This window comes from Stegostoma tigrinum, unplaced genomic scaffold (genome assembly GCF_030684315.1).
Source record: "Stegostoma tigrinum isolate sSteTig4 unplaced genomic scaffold, sSteTig4.hap1 scaffold_80, whole genome shotgun sequence".
NCBI classification, from domain to species: domain Eukaryota; kingdom Metazoa; phylum Chordata; class Chondrichthyes; order Orectolobiformes; family Stegostomatidae; genus Stegostoma; species Stegostoma tigrinum.
The window spans coordinates 1,016,441-1,036,328 of NW_026728747.1; the positions used below are offsets into that span (position 1 = coordinate 1,016,441).

General features: G+C 44.9%; 2 long non-coding RNA genes across 11 annotated transcripts in view; both read left to right on the plus strand.

Moving 5' to 3' along the window:
• The window catches only part of LOC132209278 (uncharacterized), a 372,299-nt gene that overhangs the window by 211,225 nt on the left and 141,186 nt on the right, over window positions 1-19,888 (plus strand). The gene's annotated exons all lie outside the window — the stretch shown is intronic.
• LOC132209280 (uncharacterized) overlaps window positions 1-19,888 on the plus strand; it is a 60,607-nt gene that overhangs the window by 13,597 nt on the left and 27,122 nt on the right. Inside the window, exons 2-4 of one of the 3 annotated variants that reach the window (XR_009445373.1) lie at window positions 5,313-5,371; window positions 11,549-11,634; window positions 17,221-17,378. This is a non-coding gene — a long non-coding RNA (uncharacterized LOC132209280). Of the gene's footprint in view, window positions 1-5,219; window positions 5,372-11,548; window positions 11,635-17,220; window positions 17,379-19,888 lie in introns of all 3 variants that reach the window. The other 2 variants (XR_009445375.1, XR_009445374.1) reach the window with 2 other exon arrangements.

Here is a 19,888-nt window from a genome sequence, read left to right on the forward strand (position 1 = left end):
ATGCAGTTTAAAAATCGGGAGGGGATGCTCCAGTTGTATAGGGTGCTGGTAAAGCTTGATGTAGAGTAGTTTGTACAGTTTTAGTCTCCTCACTTTAAAAAGGATGTGCTGGCACTGGAGGGGGTGCAAAGGAGCTTCACAAGAATGATTCCAGAATTGAAAATGTTGCTGTATGGGGAGAGATTGAGGAGACTAGGATTGCACTCACTGAAACTTCGAAGAATGAGGGGTGTTCTAATAGCAACTTTTAAAATGATGAAAGAAATAGATAGGAAAGAAACACGGAAGTTGTTTCCACTGATGGGTGAAATTACAACTGGGGGGCACAGCCTCAAAATAAGGGTGAACAGATTTAAGACTGAGTTGAGGATGAGCTGCTTCATCCAAAGGGTTGTGAATCTGTGGAATTCTCTGCTCAGTGAAACAGTTGAGGTTCCCTGATTGAATGTTTTAAAGGCCAAGACAGGTAGATCTTTGAACAGGAAAGGAATTGAGGGTTATGGTGAATGGCAGCTAAGTGGAGCTGAGTCCACACAAAGATCAGCCATGACCTTATTGAATGGCAGAGTGAGCTGAAAGAGACAGATGACCTACTCCTGCTTTATTTCTTATGTCCGTATGTCCTTAGATTGCCATCCTTGTCATTCCTCCTTCCCTGGAATAGGCCAGTTCTGAATGCTGATCAGTAGGTCTTTCAATAACTCCCGCGTATCAAATGTCGACTTGTTCAATAAAAGCTCCTCCCAATGAATACTGCTCAGCTCCTACCTAATACTCCTTCCCCCAATTTAGTAGCTTCCCACAAGTTCCTGATTGTTCATAGCTATTTTAAAATGTAAGGAGAGGCGATCACCCCGTTTGAAGAAGCTCCTGGTTCAGTGTTTTTCCCCATGTGGGAGTCAGCTACAGGTTTTCTTGTTCCAAGATTGGGGAGGAAATAGCCCAGTGGTGGTATTGCTGGACTGTTAATTCAGAGACTGAGATAACATTCTGGGGACCTGTGTTCAAATCACAGCACAGCAGATGGTGGAATTTGAATTGAACATAAAAGAAAATCATGAATGAAGAATTTAATGATGACCATGAAATCATTGCCAAATGTCAGAAAAACCCAACTGCTTCACTGATGCCCTTTAGGAAAGCAAACTGCCATCCTTACGTGGTCTGGCCTACTTGTGACTGCAGACCCACAGCCATATGATTGACTCTGAACTGTCCCCTGGGCAACGAGGGATGGACAATAAACACTGCGTAGCTAGTGATGTCCTCCTCCCATTAACAAATAAATAAAATTGGATTCTACATCTTCTGATTGAAGATTGTTTCTTATTCTCACAGTAATTTCATCGCTTACAGTCAGTTTCCCTCCTGCCTGTCTTTTTTGAATGTCACGTAGCCCTGCACATTTACCTCCAGTGTTGATCTCCTTAGAACCATGTCTTTGTAATAGCTCTCAAATCATGCCCGTCAACCTGTATGTGTGCTCTTAATTTGTTGATTTTGTTCTGAATACAATGAGCACGCAAGCAAAGAGCCATTAATTTTGCTTTATAACTTTATTTGACCTCTTGACATTATTTACAGCTGTTTTCTGTTTCTACATGCTGTCTTTTCCAGTCCCATGCTGAGTATTGTTATCCCAATAGTTCTTTAATGTCAGTGTGTGTGTATTCCTGGGCGAATACGCTCATGTGGTCTACGGAGTTGTGGAGGTCGCAGTTCTAGGACAGCCATTTCATAGGCCTACGCTGCAGGTTAGAAGAAAAGACAATCTTTTGCTCTGAGCTCTGCAAACCAGGGCGATGTCAAAAAGGAAACAAGGTCAAAAGAATTTCAACAAGAATCTCAAAATTAACTGCTGAATTCATATCAGCATTACAGGGATCGCCCAACTTAGTGGCCACAACATCCCACTTTCTATTCTTCACAAACAATCCAAATTCTGAACTATCTGTATCCCTCTTAACTTTTATGTTTTTTGAGCTAATTTCTTGTGTCTAACTTGTGCATATTTGTGGTGCCTTATGACTTCTTGCGTTTAGCAATTGATAAACTCACTCTCTCTTGAATTGAGTAAAACCTAGGTTTATAGGATCCCCAGTGTGGAAACAGGCCATTCAGTTCCACAAGTCCACAGCAACCCTACAAAGAGCATCCCACCCAGACCCATCCCCATTCCCTACTCTATCCCTGTCAGCCTGCATTTCCAATGGCGAATATACCTAACCTACACGTATGTGGGCAATGTGGGTAATTCAGCATTCCCAATCCGCCTAACCTACATGTTTCTGGACTGGTCAAAACAATGATTCGATATGAATTAGTTAGAATGCAGCTGTTGACTGTCATCTTCCATCCCTGTGTTGGAGCGAGATTTAACATTCAAGATCAAAAATGAAACACTTGAACAAGATAGTTCAAATTGCGGTTGTTGACTTGCTCGCCGAGTTGGCTTGTTTTCATTCAGACGTTTCGTCACCATGATCAATGACATCATCACTAGAGCCTCCAACAAAACAATGTTACTCTACTCTGTCTGGAATTTATACTGTCCGGTCTGTTACCATGAGTACTGTCACTTCCGGTTTTGATCTATATGGGTTTGTATGTGGGGGCCCAATTGTATCTGCTTGTTGGTTGCATTATGGGTGGAGAATCACGCCTCTCATACAAAACTGGGACATGGTAACCATAGTAGCCCAAGCCAAGCATAGACATGCAGAGGAATCCTAGAGGCATGGTTCTCAACCCATTCTCCAGCCTCACATTCTTGGTCTCTTCTATTTGAATATGATCACTCAACCATATCCTTTATGACAAACAACAGAGTCTTACATCACAAAATCTTCAGACAGGACTGTCCAGACAGATCCACTTGAACTCATGATATCATCTTTTGCTGGAGGGTTTCCGAAATGTCTACATTCTTCCTCACCTGAGCATCCTTGCGTTCGTGGTTGACAGAGATCTCAGCCATGTCCAACCCATGTCCTACACTTTGGCCTCACCCCTGATGAGGTTCCCTGGTCCTCAATGACCAACCCATCAATATCCACATCGAGAAGAACATCAGCCACGATTTCTAACAAGATCCCACCACCAGGCATATATTCCCCTCCCCTCTCTTGTCAGCCTTCCGCAGGGACCATTCCATCGGGACACCTCGATCCACTCCTTATCCATTCCCAACAGCTCCCCATAACCCAACAGCACTTTCCATGCCACCACAGAAGGCATAACATCTGCCCATTTACTTCCTCCCGCTTCACTATCCAAGGCTTCCAGGGGAAGCAGCGATTTACCCACACTTCACTCAATCTAGTCTACTGTATTCACTGCTCTCAATATGGTCTCCCTCTGCATTGGGGAGACGAAACACAGACTGACCAACCGCTTGGCAGAACACCTTTTTTCTGGCCGTAAGAATGGCCCCAGGTTTCCAATTGCCTGTCACTTGAGCGCCCCATCATGATCCCTGTCCAAAATCTCTGTCTCAGGCTTGCTGCAGTGCTCCAGTGAGTGCAAGCTAACACCTCCGCTCGGTTCGCAGTAAACAGCAGCACCTCACAGTCGCGAACGGTTTTAGCTCCCCCTCCCATTCCTTAGACGACATGCCCATCATGGGCCTCCTGCAGTGCCACAATGATGCCACCCGAAGGGTGCAGGAACAGCAACTCATATTCCACTTGGGAACGCTGCAGCCCAATGGTATCGATGTGAACTTCACAAGCTTCAAAATCTCCCCTCCCGCCACTGCATCCCAAAACGAGCCCAGCTTGTCCCGCCTCCCTAACCTGTTCTTCCTCTCACCTATCCTCTCCTCCCACCTCACGCTGCACCTCCATTTCACACCAACTGACCTCATCCCGTCTCCTTGACCTGTCTGTCCTCCCTGGACTGACCTATCCTCTCCCGACCTTCCCACCTATACTCTCCTCTCCACCTATCTTCTTTTCTCTCCATCTTCGGTCCACCTCCCCCTCTCTCGCTATTTATTTCAGAACTCTCTCCCCCTCCCCCTTTTCTGATGAAAGGTCTCGGCCCAACATGTCAGCTTTTGTGCTCCTGAGATGCTGATTGGCCTGCTGTGTTCATCCAGCTTCACACTTTGTTATCTTGGATTCTCCAGCATCTGCAGTTCCCTTTGTCTCTGAATAAAGGAGAAGGTAGGTGAAGAGGAGACAGACAGGTTAAAGAGGCGGCGGATAGAGCCAGTAAAGATGAGTGTATGTGGGCAGTTAGGGAGGGGATCGGTCAGTCCAGGGAGGACGACCAGGCCAAGGGGGTGGAGCTGAGGCTGGTAGGTAGGAGATGGGGGTAGGGCTTGAGGTGGGAGAGTGGATAGGTGGGAGGAATGACAGGTTAGGGAGGTGGGGATGAGCTGCGCTGGTTTTGGGATGTAGGTGGGGAGGGGAAATTTTGAAGCTTGTGAAGTCCACACTGGTACAATTAGGCTGCAGGGTTCCCAAGCAAAATAAGTGGTACTGTTCCTGCAACCTTTGAGTGGCATTGTTGTGGCACTGCAGGAGGCCCAGGATGGGCAGATGGAATTATGGTGTTGAAGGTGGAGATGTGCTCAATAAGTAGGAGCTTGACGTAGATGCCCTTGTTATCTGGACGTTCCAGAGATGTGTGTAAAGCCAAGGAGAGGGCATCTGCCATGGATCTGCTGCATCAGTAGGTGAATTGCAGTGGATCAAGGTAATGTGGGAGGCTGGAGTTGATGTGGCCCATGACCAACCTCTCAAAGCACTTCATAGTCATAAATATGGATGTCAGAGCCACTGGGCAGTAGTCATTGAGGCTTTTGAAAAAAATTGCTGACATTCAGTGCGGGGATCTTAAAGCATTAGCACGAACATCAGAAAATTGGAGAAGCCTCGAGCATATGAGCACAGGTAGCTGAGGGTAGGGAGGGCGTGAATTACAGAAATCAAAGAGGGCAAGATACAGAGAGAGAGAGAGAGACAGAGATCATAGTGAACAAATGATTGGCCTGGTAGGCAGTGGAAAATACATGATTTTCCATGGAACATGCAGATATCTTCGAAAAACAGGACATTGAGTTTTGGAAATTAGTGTTATAGTTGATTTGGAGTGAACCAAGTTACTGTTCAGTTTGGTTGTGGCTTTTGATGAAGGGATGGTCCAACTGAGATTGAAATTGGAGGAAGATTTCAGGATTTTTTCATGTTCTTGTCTTTCTGTTATGCCCCGAGGTAAAAAGCATTGGAGATGCTGTTAATTTTTTGCACGGCGAGCTGCAGAATATTAACCAGTCTCACACCATTGCCATCACCTTGCCCTTGCAGATGCGGATAAAGTTCTCCAAGCTGACAGAAATTGAAAGCACTCGCATCCTGTGACGATGGTAAGTTTACTTTCTTAAAAAAAAATGCTTGCAGCTTAATTGGCATAATAAAGAGCACAGGGGCTCTGGTTAACACTGCTGCCTCATGGCACCAACAACTTGGGTTCAATTCCGCCCTTAGGTCACTGTCTGTGTGGAGTTTGCACATTGTCCATGTGTCTGCATGGGTTTTCTCCGGGTGCTCGAGTTTCCTCCCACGGTGAAAAGATGTGCAAGTTAGGTGGATTGGCCATGCTAAATTTCCCAAGGTGTTCAGTGATGTGTAGGTTAGGTGAGTTATAGGTGGATGGGTCTGGGTGGGAAGCTTTGAGGGGCAGTGTGGACGTGTTGGGCTGACGGACCTGTTTCCACACTGTAAGGATTCCCTGAATCATGATTCTATCATTTTACTGAGCGCAAAGGTACAATATTAGCCGGTCATATTTGTCTCACCTCTTTACACATTGACAAGAAAGCTTTAATTTCAGTTTCTATGCATTTGCAACGTGTCTGCTGTCTCTAACCAGGCTGACTATATCTCCTTCTCTAATGCACATCTCCTGTCCCCTAACACCAAGAGGTGACACTTGCTTTTCGTTTCGTACAATCAGTAAAACAATAGCCTCCATATTACAGCCAGCGGCTTCTCTTAATGCTCACACACGGTTCTTTTTTTCCTCCAGGTATTGACCACTCATCATTTCTTATTCCTCATCTCATCTCTCTCTCATGCTCTCTCTCTCTCTCATGCTCTCTCTCTCTCTCATGCTCTCCCTCTCTCCCTCTCTCCCTCTCTCCCTCTCTCCCTCTCTCCCTCTCTCCCTCTCTCCCTCTCTCCCTCTCTCCCTCTCTCCCTCTCTCCCTCTCTCCCTCTCTCCCTCTCTCCCTCTCTCCCTCTCTCCCTCTCTCCCTCTCTCCCTCTCTCCCTCTCTCCCTCTCTCCCTCTCTCCCTCTCTCCCTCTCTCCCTCCCTCTCTCCCTGTCATTATCTCTCCTCTCCCTGTTATCCCCCATCACTTGACTCACAGGCACAAACAGAAGAATGGAAGGCTGGTTTGCATAATGGACTATGCTGTGTTCACGACTCTGTAGTTTCTTATGACCTGAGGATGAGCTGTTGCCAAACCATGCCGTGATAGGTTGCTTTCTATGGTACATCAATAATTGTTGTCCTTGTGGACACACTGAATTGCCTTAGCCTCTTGGGGAAATAGAGACATTGGTGTGCTTTTTTGCCCATTGTGACGATCTGGGTGGACCAGGAGAGATCGTTGGTGATCAACACTCTCAACTATCTCCACCTCAGCAACATCTCTCTCACTGTCTGATGCAGGCGTGCTCACACTCACATTCTGTCGCCCATTCTGTCTGTCTGTCTGTCTCTCTCTCCCTCATTGCCCATCTCTCTCGCTCTGTCTGTCGCGCGCTCGCTCTCTCCAATTCTGCCTGGAAGAAGAAAGGCAAGAGCCATAATAAATAGGGATTGTTCAGCTAGAGGAACCATGCTGTGATATGCATCCAGATAGGATGCTTTCTCTGGTACATCAATGAAAGTTGTCCTTGTGGACACACCAAACTGCCTTAGCCCCCTGGCAAGTAGAGACAAATGGTGTGCTTTTTTGCTCATTGCAACGATCTGGGTGGACCAGATTTTTCACAGTCGTACCTGTGACTCCATTGTGGCATATTAACCAGGTCAACAATGTCATTAAGGGGATCCTGAAGGAGGAGGACCGTAAGACACAGCTCGATGTACACATTGGTAAGATGAGTGATTTGGTTTGGGGTAACGCTTGCACCAAGCGTTCTGAGAGCTAGGCAGTGGATTAAATAGCAGGACCTGTAAAGTTGTAATCTCTGGATTATTCCTGGTGCCACATGCTGAGAAGGCAAGAAAAAGGGGAAGAAAACAGATGAATGCTTGGCTCAAGTGTTTGTGTTTGGGGAGGGATTTAGACTCCTGGATCTGAAGGAGAATTTGTGAGGATGGTATGTCCTCTACAAGTGGGCTGGTCTGCAGCTGAAGCAGAAAGGAACCAAAATCCTTGCACAAGGGTTTGCTAATGTTGTGAGGAATTTAAGCTATCGGCCTTGCAAGCAGTGGGCAGTTGAAGAGCAGGGAATTCACTGAGGGGTGAGAAGCTAATAAAATAATAATTATATTCTGGGATTTCAACTGCACAACATTAATTGAGATTAGATAAAAGTTTGACTTGGGAAATAATTCTTTAAATACATTTGATAGATTATTTTACATGAACATGGAGATGAGCTTGTAAGGGACAGTGCAATGCTGGACCTATTTCTGGGACACAAAGCCAGTGTTCCTTTGGCCCTCGATGTTGCGCCGACCTGTGAACTAATCTTAACCCATCCCCCAACACTATCCCATCATCATCCATATGCTTATCCAAGGACTGTTTAAATGCCCCCAATGTGGCTGAGTGAACTACATCAGCAGGCAGGGCGATCCTTACCGCTCTCTGACTAAAGAACCTGCCTTTGACATCTATCTCAAATCTATTATCCCTCAATGCGTAGCTCTGCCCCCTCAGACAAGCTGATGCCATCATCCTCAGAAAAAGGCTCTCACTGTCCACACTATCTAGTCCACTGATCATCTTGTATGTCTCTATTAAATCCCCTCTGAACCTCCTTCTCTCCAATGAGAACAGACCTAAGACCCTCAGCCTTTCTTCCTCACGGTTCTTCACGGTTACAAATGTTAGTGCTGGAGAATGACGTGTATAATGCGCACAATATGAACATCATCCAGTTAATGTCAAGGAATAAACGGCCAGATGTTGAATAAAATTTTGTGACCGTCAATCTCGTAGAGTCATACAGCATAGAAACACCATATCTATGCCTACCAACAAACACCAAACTGCACTAATCTCATTTATCTACACTTGGTCCAGAGCCTACTTTGACCTAGCATTTTAAATGCTCATCCCAGATGCTTTTTAAATGTTGAGAATACCTGCCTCTACTGCCCTCTCAGGCAGCGTGCTCCATACGTCTACCAGTTTTGACATGAAAAAGCTTTTCCTCAGACTTCCTCACCTTAAACTTGTGCCATCTGGTTTCATCCTCACCTTAACCTTGTGCCATCTGGTCTTAGACACATGTGCCCTGGGGAAAGGATTCTCACAATGTATTCTGCCTGTGCCTGTCATAATTTTCTATGCCTCAATCAGATCAGAGGAATTGAGTATAAGAGCAAAGTGGTCCTTCTGCAGCTGTACAGGGCCCTGGTGAGACCACACCTGGAATACTGTGTGCAGTTTTAGTCTCCCAATTTGAGGAATGACATTCTTGCTATTGAGGGAGTGCAGCGTAGGTTCACAAGGTCAATTCCCGGAATGGCGGGACTATCATATGTTGAAAGATTGGAGCGACTGGGCTTGTGTCCTCTCGAGTTTAGAAGGATGAGAGGGGATCTGATTTAGACGGATAGGATTATGAATGGATTGGACACTGTGGAGGCAGGAAGCATTTTTCTGCTGATGGGTGAGTCCAAGAGGGAGAGAGAAAACAGGAAATTGTAGACCGGTTAGACTGATGTCAGTAGTGGGAACGATGCTGGAGTGAATTATAAAAGATGAAATTACAACTCATTTGGATAGCCGTGACAGGATAGGTCAGAGTCAGCATGGATTTACAAAGGGGAAATTGTGCTTGACGAATCTTCTGGAATTTTTTGAGTATGTAACTATGAATATAGACAAGGGAGAACCAGTGGATGTAGTGAACCTGGACTTTAAGAAAGCCTTTGATAAAGTCCCACATTGGAGACTAGTGAGCAAAGTCAGGGCACATGTTATTGGGGGCAAAATACTGACTTGGATTATAAATTGGCTGGCTGACAGGAAACAAAGAGTCGTGATGAACGGGTCCCTTTCGGAATGGCAGGCAGTGGCCAGTGGGGTACCACAAGGTTCGGTGCTGGGACCACAGCTGTTTACAATATCCATTAATGATAGAGATGAAGGCATTAAAAGTAATCTTAGCAAATTTTCCAATGACACAAAGCTGGGTGGCAGTGTGAAATGTGAGGAGGATGTTATGAGAATACAGGATGACTTGGATTGGCTTGGTGAGTGGACGGATGGCTGACAGATGCAGTTTAATGTTAATAAATGTGTGGTTATCCACTTTTTTGGTAGCAAGAACAGGAAGGCAGATTACTATCTCAATGGAGTCAAGTTGGTAAAGGGGAAGTACAATGTGATCTTGGTGTTCTTGTACATTAGTCAATGAAAGCAAGCATGCAGGTACAGCAGACAGTGAAGAAAGCCAATGGCATGCTGGCCTTCATAACAAGAGGAATTGAGTATAGGAGCAAAGACGTCCTTCTGCAGCTGTACAGGGACCTAGCTTAGAAGGATGAGAGGGGGTCTGATTGAGATGCAGAAGATTATTAAAGGATTGGACACTCTGGAGGCAGGAAGCATGTTTCCGCTGATGGGTGAGTCCAGAACCAGAGGTTCTGTTTAAAAATAAGGGGTAGGCCATTTAGAACAGAGTTGAGGAAAACCTTCTTCACTCAGAGTGGTGGATATATGGAATGCTCAGCCCCAGAAGGCTGTGGAGGCCAAGTCTCTGGATCGTTTCAAGAAAAAGATGGATCGATCGCTTCAAGATAGTGGAATCAAGGGTTATGGGGATAAGGCAGGGACAGGATACGGTTTGTGGATGATCAGTCATGATTATAATGAATGGTGGTGCTGGCTTGAAGGGCCGAATGGCCTACTCCTGCACCTGTTGTCTGTTGTAAAAGTTAATTGTAGAAGAATGATTAAGATGGTCCCATATATATGGTGTTGGCAGCTGGTTCACATTGGGAAAACAACATGGTTGATCTTGATTCTACTCCTACTTGTTACACAGAAGCCTCTTCGAGCAACAATTCTTGAATGCCACAATGATGCCACCCGAAGGTTGCAGGAACAGCAACTCATATTCAGCTTGGGAACCCTGCAGCCCAATGGTATCAATGTGGACTTCACCAGCTTCAAAATCTCCCCTTCCCCCACCGCATCCTAAAACCAGCCCAGTTCGTCCCCTCCCCCCACTGCACCACACAACCAGCCCAGCTCTTCCGCTCCACCCACTGCATCCCAAAACCAGTCCAACCTGTCTCTGCCTCCCTAACCTGTTCTTCCTCTCACCCATCCCTTCCTCCCACCCCAAGCTGCACCTCCATCTCCTACCTACTAACCTCATGCCACCTCCTTGACCTGCCCGTCTTCCCTGGACTGACCTATCCCCTCCCTACCTCCCCACCTATACTCTCCTCTCCACAAACTATCTTCTTTTCTCTCCATCTTCGGTCCGCCTCCCCCTCTCTCCCTATTTATTCCAGAACCCTCACCCCATTCCCCTCTCTGATGAAGGGTCTAGGCCCAAAACGTCAGCTTTTGTGCTCCTGAGATGCTGCTGGGCCTGCTGTGTTCATCCAGCCTCACATTTTATTATTCTTGAATGTTGATGGGACGTTGAAATGCAGGTAGATTATCGTGATCACTTGTTGAAAATGGATAGCAGCTAGTAGTTCTCTTTCGTCTCAACTAGTGACCAGTAGGCAACGGTCAAACAGTACCTAACCCAGAGGTCACAAGCTCCTCTGAGACATGATGTTAGTTGAGCCTCATGAATAACTACCTGCAGATAAAGCATGGTATTAAATCTCACATATACTGCTCTCAACCGTTTTAATCGAAGTATTTATCACTCGTTGCATAGAAACAGATCACAAAACTGAAATGGCATATGCACAAATACCAGCATAGAAGTTCTATACAGTAGCATTTTGTTTAAAGTTGTATTTGTAAAATAAAAGGGTGAAATATTAACTTTCACAAATCATATTAACATGCTGTAGAAATCTGTGGAAGTGAGAAATTTGTTTTTTGATTCAATACATGTCTGACAAATGACAATTCAAAGAGATCTTTGTTTCAGCTGGAGTGGGTTGTGGAGTCAACCTCATCAGGGGCATTTAAGTGACTATTTGACAGGCATATGGGTGATAATACAAGATAGGGGTGGAGGTTAGATAGACCTGAGGTTTAGGGTAAAAGTTCAGCACAGCATCATGGGCTGAAGGGCCTGTACTGTTCTATGTTCTATGTATCTTATGCTGTATTCAAATAAGTAAAGTCAGTCAGTGACATTCTGTAACTTCCTTTTCCAGGGGTAGGAGTGGAAGAATCAGAGTGTTTCTTTGAAAATTGGCTTGATGTGTCTGTCCAAGGGTCATCTGGAGGAAAAAATACAAGTGTAAGTACTAAATCTATCATTGCTGATACACATGTAAACTGTAGATTTAACTGTACGTAAACTTTGTTTAACAAACTAGCCCACTCAATAAACTGACAAAAATTACACACCAGATGTTTACTGTATTCTCATCATCTCTGTGATGTCTGGTGAGGGTGCAAGTGAGAAGGCTCCCTGCCAGTAAGTTTGAGTTAAGGCGAAGTTGCATCATTACTGAAGTTATTTATGCTGTAAATGAAGGAGAACAGTAATGTGTATATCCCATGCATTATGTTCCTGTTATTGAGTGTGTGTTTTTTGTGTGTGTGGACCTATTGATCAACTGGAATTTTTGATTATTCAGCCCATTCCTGGTACCACGGGTACTGTTTAACAAAAGGTTTGCTGTCTTAGTATATTTCTCTATTTAGTCACTGCCACTATTAATGTTAAGTTATAGCGTGGTCTTTGCAGAATCTGCACAGTGCATTCCTGCTGGATAAATGATGCACTACATCTGTCTGATGCCATTGCTTCTCAACGACACCATCTTAGCAGCTGTTTTTGTTACCAATAATGTTTTCATCATTAGAATACTTGGAAAATATTCAGAAGTGCTGTATGACTCTACTGCTCACTTGCAGCAGTGATAACACTTAATGTGAGGTCATGTTTTTCCCCATTTGATGTTCTATTGTCAACAATGTATCTCACAACTAATGGGCATATTTCATTGAAACCTGGTCTGTACAGGTATGGTCCAAGGAAGAACTGATTAGTTTTTGACAGATCTAGATTTATTTCTCTATTTTTTAAAAACATCAGTTAAAATTTGTTGTATAGGCAAATGATCATCTTTCTAGAATATTGTTGATTGATTTAGAATGTTGTGGATTGTGACAGCCCTGATAGTAGAATTTTTCATAACTATCAAAATATGAGCAGAATTTTCAGAGCAGATTATCAAATTGGCCTGAAGCTTTCTCAGTGAGATGGAAGCTTTTAATAAAAGGATTTATTTTGTCGGCCTTGCATTTACAAAGAATCAGTCAAGTGGAGAAATGTCTCAAAGAAAAGCTGTGTAATTGTAGAGTCATGGATGTTTGTTGCACAGGAGGAGGCCGTGCGGTCTGTCGTTACTGCACTACTCAACAAAGATCTGTCTACATTGAACTCACATGGCATTTATTTCCTTTTTGATTGTTTGACCCATAGCCCTGGAGCCTACAGCAACACAAGTGATTATCTAAATACTGCTTAAATATTCAGACACTTTCTGAATCAGCCACACTTTCAGTCAGTGAGTTCATGTCAACTAATGGAAAAAGCAGCTTCCAGTTATCCTTTCTATGCCCTTCAAAATCTTAAACACCTTTTACCAGGTCCCCTTGTCTGCTCCAATCTTGTCATCAGTCAGATGGGCAGGTCAGTGGCAGATTGATATAGCCTGAAGAAGGAATAAGATAAGAGAGTACTTAATGTGGCAAAGCCTGTCGTGCCCGATGGAGGTCAGCTACAGCAGTCAGCAGTGAAGTCCACTGGCAAGGATGGGCGGGTTTTAGCCCAGCGCAGGGAATACAAACCATCACGGGGGAAGCCTCGTTCAGAGTGTCTGCAAACTTGTGGCTTAGGAAAGGACTGTAATAGAACATAGAACAGAACAGAACAGTACAGCACAGAACAGGCCCTTCAGCCCACAATGTTGTGCCGACCATTGATCCTCATGTATGCACCCTCAAATTTCTGTGACCATATGCATGTCCAGCAGTCTCTTAAATGACCCCAATGACCTTGCTTCCACAACTGCTGCTGGCAACGCATTCCATGCTCTCACAACTCTCTGTGTAAAGAACCCGCCTCTGACATCCCCTCTATACTTTCCACCAACCAGCTTAAAACTATGACCCCTCATGTTAGCCATTTCTGCCCTGGGAAATAGTCTCTGGCTATCAACTCTATCTATGCCTCTCATTATCTTGTATACCTCAATTAGGTCCCCTCTCCTCCTCCTTTTCTCCAATGAAAAGAGACCGAGCTCAGTCAACCTCTCTTCATAAGATAAGCCCTCCAGTCCAGGCAGCATCCTGGTAAACCTCTTCTGAACCCTCTCCAAAGCATCCACATCTTTCCTATAATAGGGCGCCCAGAACTGGACGCAGTATTCCAAGTGCGGTCTAACCAAAGTTTTATAGAGCTGCAACAAGATCTCATGACTCTTAAACTCAATCTCCCTGTTAATGAAAGCCAAAACACCATATGCTTTCTTAACAACCCTGTCCACTTGGGTGGCCATTTTAAGGGATCTATGTATCTGCACACCAAGATCCCTCTGTTCCTCCACACTGCCAAGAATCCTATCCTTAATCCTTTACTCAGCTTTCAAATTCGACCTTCCAAAATGCATCACCTCGCATTTATCCAGGTTGAACTCCATCTGCCACCTCTCAGCCCATCTCTGCATCCTGTCAATGTCCCGCTGCAGCCTACAACAGCCCTCTACACTGTCAACGACACCTCCGACCTTTGTGTCGTCTGCAAACTTGCTGACCCATCCTTCAATCCCCTCATCCAAGTCATTAATAAAAATTACAAACAGTAGAGGCCCAAGGACAGAGCCCTGTGGAACCCCACTCACCACTGACTTCCAGGCAGAATATTTTCCTTCTACTACCACTCGCTGTCTTCTGTTGGCCAGCCAATTCTGTATCCAAGCAGCTAAGTTCCCCTGTATCCCATTCCTCCTGACCTTCTGAATGAGCCTACCATGGGGAACCTTATCAAATGCCTTGCTGAAGTCCATATACATCACATCGACAGCTCGACCCTCATCAACTTTTCTAGTCACATCCTCAAAAAACTCGATAAGTTTTGTGAGACATGACCTACCCCTCACAAAGCCGTGTTGACTGTATTTGATCAAGCCATGCTCTTCCAGATGGTCGTAAATCCTATCCCTCAGAATCCTTTCTCACACCTTGCAGACGACAGACGTGAGACTTACTGGTCTGTAATTGCCGGAGATTTCCCTATTTCCTTTCTTGAAGAGAGGAATTACATTTGCCTCCCTCCAGTCCTCAGGTACGACTCCAGTGGAGAGTGATGTTTGACTTTTTAAACTTTTGTTTTTATTCTTCTACTGTTATACTAAGAAGACTGTAGTGCTGAATTTTTTAACTTATTCATTTATTTTTATCACATGGAGCATGGAACGGTACAGCACAGTACAGGCCCTTCAGCCCACGATGTTGTGCCGAACTTTTACCCTAATCCTGTGGTCAATCTAACCTCCGCCCCTACCTTATACTATCATCCATGTGCTTGTCTAATAGCCGATGAAATGCCCCTATTGAGGCTGACTCCACTCCCCTCTCCGGCATTGCATTCCACTCCCCTACGACTCTGAGTAAAGAAGGATGGATAAATTTTCTACTTCTGCAACTAAAATTGCGTACCAAGGTACTTTGTACCTGAGATGGCACCGTCTAAGGCAACTTTGTACTCTTTTCTTTGTACTCTTGTACCCTGTATTGAATGCATGTGATAATAAAATCTCACTCTAATGCATAGCAGGACACTGGGAAGCTTAGAGGAGAAAAGGGACCCTGGAGTGCTTGTTCATGAATTCCTGAAGGGGTCAGGTCAGGCTAGTAAGGGTTGTTACAAAGACATATGGGACACCTCCCTTTATCAGTTGTGGCATAAATTGTAAGAGTGGGAAGGTCACTTTGGAGTTGTTTAAAAGTTTGGTTAGGCCACAGCTGGAGTCGTGTGTGGCATTTTGGTCACCACCCATTAGGAAGGATGTAATTGCACTGGAGGGAATGAAAAGGATGTTGCATGTGTTGGAGCATTTTAGCTGTGAAGAAAGACTGGAAAAAATCACATTATTTTCTGTGAAGCAGAGAAGGTTTGGTGGGTGAATGGAGGTCCTGACAGAGGCATATAAGATTATGAGAGGTATAGATGGGTTGAATAGAAAGCATTGTTCCCCTTAGTTAAAGCATCAATAACAATAGAGCATAATTTTAAAGAGAAAGACGGGAATATTGAGGAGGTTTGAGGAAAATCGTTTTCATCCAGAGTGTGGTGAAGGTCTGGAGCGCATTGCCTGGGCGGGAAGTTGAAACAGGAAACCTCACAACCTTTGAAAAGTACTTGGATGAGCAGTTGACATGTCGTAATATTTAAGAGAATGGTCTCGTGTGTAAAAATGCGACTAGTATATGTTGCAGTGTATTTTTAGAGGTACAGCCTTAGTGGGCCATAGGACCTCTTCTGTACTATATGATTCCATGACAACCCCCAGCCCAGGCAGCTGGTTTTTTCAGTCATCTCCAGGATTACACCCTTCATAGTGTGATCCCTTGCGTTGTTCGCCGTCCCAAGTTCATTAGCTCACACTTTTCCTGGTTGAGTTCAATTGCTGTGCTCAGCTGACCAGTCTGTTGATCTCCTCCTGAAGTTTATTCTTCCTGTCTGTCAACCAATTTTGGATCCAGTGTGCCACTTTGCCTTTGATCCCATGGCTGTTATTTACATGGCCATTCCATCGATATCCTCCTCACTAAATTAGCCATTCGCTAGCAATACAGTCATACATCCTGTGTTTAAGCCCAAATGATGAATTAACTTGACAAATTTCAAGGGTCCTTGTGGAAAGCCCTGCACAACCCCACTCAAAGCAAACATCCTGTCAAATAGATATCCCTCTACCATCAATCACCCTGTGCTCTCTGCCACAGCCAGTTTTGGCTCCAGTGTGCCTCTTTGCCTTTGATCCCATGGCTGTTGTTTTCTTGCTCAATCTGCCAAGGGGGACTTTACTAAGCCCACATCAAATGCATAATGTGACCTCATCTTAACAAATCCATAGTGTTTATCCCTGATTATTTCTTGCAAGTACATTCTACCCCTAAGAATGCCTCTTTATAGCTTCACCAGTGCTGAGATTATTCTGACTGGCCTTTAATTTCCTGGTCTGTTCCTCTCTCCGTTTATTAATAGTGGGACAATGTTAATAGTGTTTCATTACTTCACGTGTGATTGACAAGGGTTTGAAAATTGCTGCCAGCGGCCCAGATATCTCCTCCCTCACTTCCCCCGCTAGCTGGTATACGTTTCAGTTCGCCCTGTAGATGTATCCACTTTTAAAGTTGCTCAACCAGCTGCATCTCCCTGTATCTTAACCTCTGATGCTCCGAGGTCCTCTGCCCTGATATCTTACTTGCAGTGTCCTTTTCCATTGTAAAGATTGACACAAAATATTCATTGAGGACCGTGCCGATGTTTTCCAGGTCCACACAAAGATTACCTCTGTGAAATGAACGAGGAGCTATTAGAGAGGTTTGAGATTTACAATCAAGAAAGAAATTGACAAAATGACTTCCTTGGAGAATCAGACAACATACATTGTCCATTGTTGTAAACAAACAGAAGTTTTTGTTTCCACAGTTGTTTGCAAATAGCCAATCAAGATCATAAAAATAATGTTTTAAGATGATTTACAAAGCAAGGCAATTGAGGAAGATGTATTGGATGTATTGAACTCTCAACTACCTCCCTTAAGTTTAGGAATGTCAGTATTTTTCTTCTGGATAACTTTTGCAGATATCTTCAAACAAGTAGCTGAACCCACAGATTTATGTGACCAACGAAGCCTGAGCCTTTTGCTTCACGATGCAGTCCAGATCCCTCGGCAGCTGGGTGAGGTAGCTTCATTTGGAGGCAGCACCATTGAACCAAGTGTCCGCAGTTGCTTCCAACATGTAAGTGTGCTCTGCACCAATTCATAATGTCAAGCGGGTCTACTTGCCAGTATGAATTTTGAGCTCATTTTCGTTTTGTTCACCTGCACATCTGCCAATGTGGTATATCGTATCCATTGCACCCGGTGTGGCCTCCGCTACATTGGGGAAACCAAGCAGAGGCTTAGGAACCACTTTGCAGAACACCTCCGCTTGGTTCGCAACAAACAACTGCACCTCCCAGTCGCGAACCATTTCAACTACCCCTCTCATTCCTCAGACGACATGTCCATCATGGGCCTCCTGCAGTGCCACAATGATGCCACCCGAAGGTTGCTGGAACAGCAACTCATATTCCGCTTGGAAACCCTGCAGCCCAATGGTATCAATGTGGACTTCACAAGCTTCAAAATCTCCCCTTCCCCCACTGCATCCCAAAACCAGCCCAGTTCTTCCCCTCCCCCAACTGCATCTCAAAACCAGCCCAGCCTGTTTCTGCTTCCCTAACTTGTTCTTCCTCCCACCCATCCCTTCCTCCCATCTCAAGCTGCACCTCCTTTTCCTACCTACTAACCTCATCCCACCTCCTTGACCTGTCTGTCTTCCCTGGACTGACCTATCCCCTCCCTACCTCCCCACCTGTACACTCCTGTCTACCTATCTTCTTTTTTATCCATCTTCGGTCCGCCTCCCCCTCTCTCCTTATTTATTCCAGTTCCCTCTCCCCATGCCCCTCTCTGATGAAGGGTCTAGGCCCGAAACGTCAGCTTTTGTGCTCCTGAGATGCTGCTTGGCCTGCTGTGTTCATCCAGCTCCACACTTTGTTATCTTGCACTATTGATATGGACTGGTTTGTCACTAGAATTTATTACCCAGGCAAAGTGTGTCACGACTTCAGTTGATCTGAGCTCTTAACAGCAGGTGGAGCCTCAAGTTAATGCCTCTTCTGAATGCTGGCATCTCCGACAATCCAAATTCCTCAGTACTTCATTGAAGTATTACCCTAAAAATTATGCTTAAATATAAATTACAGCTTGAAGCCATAACCTTCTAATTTATTGTTGAGAGCTCTACTAGTTTATAACAGAACTAGAACAGACCTGGAATGGATACGGGATGGTTTTCTTGAGCAATATGTTGAGGAACCAACTGGAAAGCAGTGCATCTAAGACTGGGTGCTGTGTAATGAGAAGGGAATCATTGCCAATCTAGCTGTGCAAGATTTCTTCAAGATGAGTGGCCGCAACATGATAGAATTTTTTCAATCAAGATGGAGAGTGTGAGAGTTGACTTGGAGACCAGGGTGCTGCATCTTAATAATGAAAGCTGAAGATATGAGGCATGAAATTAGCCTTGATAGATCACAAAGAGTTGCTTAAAGGGATGACAGTGGATAGGCAATGGCAAACATTTAAGGAGCACGTGGGCGGACTACAACAACTGTTTATTCCTGTCTGGCATGAAAGCAAAATGGGTAAGAGGACCAATCCATGACTTAACAAAGGCAATTAGCGATAGTATCTGATCCATGGAAACAACATTTGAGGATTGGCAGCATAGTAGAATTTAGCAAAGAAGGACCAAGGGATTGATTAAGAAGGGGTAAATGCAGTAAAGTAAGCATACAGGGAACATAAAGACTGACAGAGTTTCTATAGATACGTGAAGAGAAAGAGACTGGTAAAGACAAATGTTAGGAAGGGGGTTGACCAGTCAAGGGAAGACAGACAGGTCAAGGAGGCAGGGCTGACGCTGGTAGGTAGGAGGTGGGGTGGGGTTAGGGTGTAACCCTAACCCGAACTCTCACCCTAATCTCCACCCCACCTCCTACCTACCAGCATCATCCCCTCCTCCTTGACCTGTCTGTCTTCCCTTGACTGATGAACCTCCATCATAACTCCCCAACAACACTCACCTTTACTGGCTCCAGCACCGCCTCTTTGATCTGTCTCCACCTATCTTCTCCTCTATCCATCTTCTATCCACCTCCCCTTCTCTCTTTATTTATTTCAGAATCCCGTTCCCCTCCCCCATTTCTGAAAAAGGGCCCAAACCCGAAACGTCATCTTTCCTGCTCCTCTGATACCGCTTGGCCAGCTGTGTTCATCCGGCTCCACACCTTGTTATCTCAGATTCTCCAGCATTGGCAGTTCCTCCCGTCTCTGAAATGGTCTGTTGGCCTTCGTTCCGAGAGGTTTCGAGTACAGAAGCCAGAATGTGGTGTTGCAGTTACGCAGCACCTTGGTGAAGCCGCACCTAAAATAGTGTGTGCAGTTTTGTGCTCCTTTTCTGCGGAAGGATGCTGTTGCTCTCATAGTTTATCAGTGCAGCGCATGTTTATCAGCCTGTTTCCCGGAATGGCAGGTCTGATGTATGATCAGAGATTGACTCGGTTAGGATTGTTCTCGCTGGAATTCAAATGAATGAGGTGACTTATAAAATTCGAACAGGACTGGACAGGATAGATGCAGTTCCCAGTGGTGGGTGTGTCCAGAACCAGGGGTCACAGTATGAGGATTCAGGATAGACGA